Source organism: Heterodontus francisci, unplaced genomic scaffold (assembly GCF_036365525.1).
Source record: "Heterodontus francisci isolate sHetFra1 unplaced genomic scaffold, sHetFra1.hap1 HAP1_SCAFFOLD_102, whole genome shotgun sequence".
NCBI classification, from domain to species: Eukaryota; Metazoa; Chordata; class Chondrichthyes; order Heterodontiformes; family Heterodontidae; genus Heterodontus; species Heterodontus francisci.
In genome coordinates this window covers 3,926,639-3,927,810 of record NW_027140380.1, presented here as the reverse complement: position 1 = coordinate 3,927,810, position 1,172 = coordinate 3,926,639, and positions in this window count along the sequence as shown.

Sequence of the window (1,172 nt, the reverse complement as noted above, 5' to 3'; positions counted from 1 at the left end):
TGGTGTCAGGGGTAACATATTGGCATGGATAGAAGATTGGCTAGCGAACAGGAAACAGAGAGTCAGCGTAAATGGGTCATTTTCTGGTTGGCAAGAAGTAACGAGTGGTCCACAGGGATCTGTGCTGGGGCCTCAACCTTCTACAATTCTCGAAATGACTTTGATGAAGGGACCAAAAGTATGCTTGCTAAATTTGCTGATGACAAAGATAGGTCGGAAAGTAGGTTGTGAAGAGGACATAAGGGGGCTACAAAGGGATATAGATAGGTTATGTGACTGGGCAAAGACCTGGCAAATGGAGTATAATGTGGGAAAGTGGGAAATTGTCCACTTTGGCAGGAAGAATAAAAAAGCATATTATCTAAATGGTGAGAGGTTGCAGAGATCTGAGATGCAGAGGGATCTGGGTGTCCTAGTGCACGAATCGCAAAAGGTTAGTCTGCAGGTACAGCACGTAATTAGGAAAGCTAATAGAATGTTATCATTTATCGCCAGGGGAATTGAATACAATAGTAGGGAGGTTATGCTTCAGCTATATAGGGCATTGGTGAGACCTCTTCTGCAATACTGAGTACAGTACTGGTCTCCTTATTTATGGAAGGATGTAAATACATTGGAGGTAGTACAGAGAAGGTTTACTAGACTAATACATGGAATGGGTGGGCTGTCTTATGAGGAAAGATTGGACAGGCTAGGTTCGTATCCACTAGAGTTTAGAAGAGAAAGAGGCGACATGATTGAAACATACAAGATCCTGAAGGGTTTTGACAGGGTGGATGTGGAAAGGATGTTTCCCCTTGTGGGAGAATCTAGAGCTAGGGGTCACTGTTTAAAAATAAGGGGTCACCCATTTAAGACAGAGATGAGGAGCAATTTTCCCCCTCAGAGGGTCGTGAGTCTTTGGAATTTTCTTCCTCAAAAGGCGGTGGAAGCAGAGTCTTTGAATATTTTTCAGGGAGAGATGGATGGATTTTTTATCTGCAAGGGGGTGAAAGGTTATCGGAGGTAGATGGAAATGTGGAGTAATCAGTTCAGCCATGAGCTTATTGAATGGTGAAGCAGGCTCGAAGGGACGAGTGGCCCACTCCTGCTCCTAATTCGTATGTTCATATGTAAAGACAATGTAGAGTGGTCTGTACTGTTCACAGTACTTCTCCTGCAACTGCCGAAGT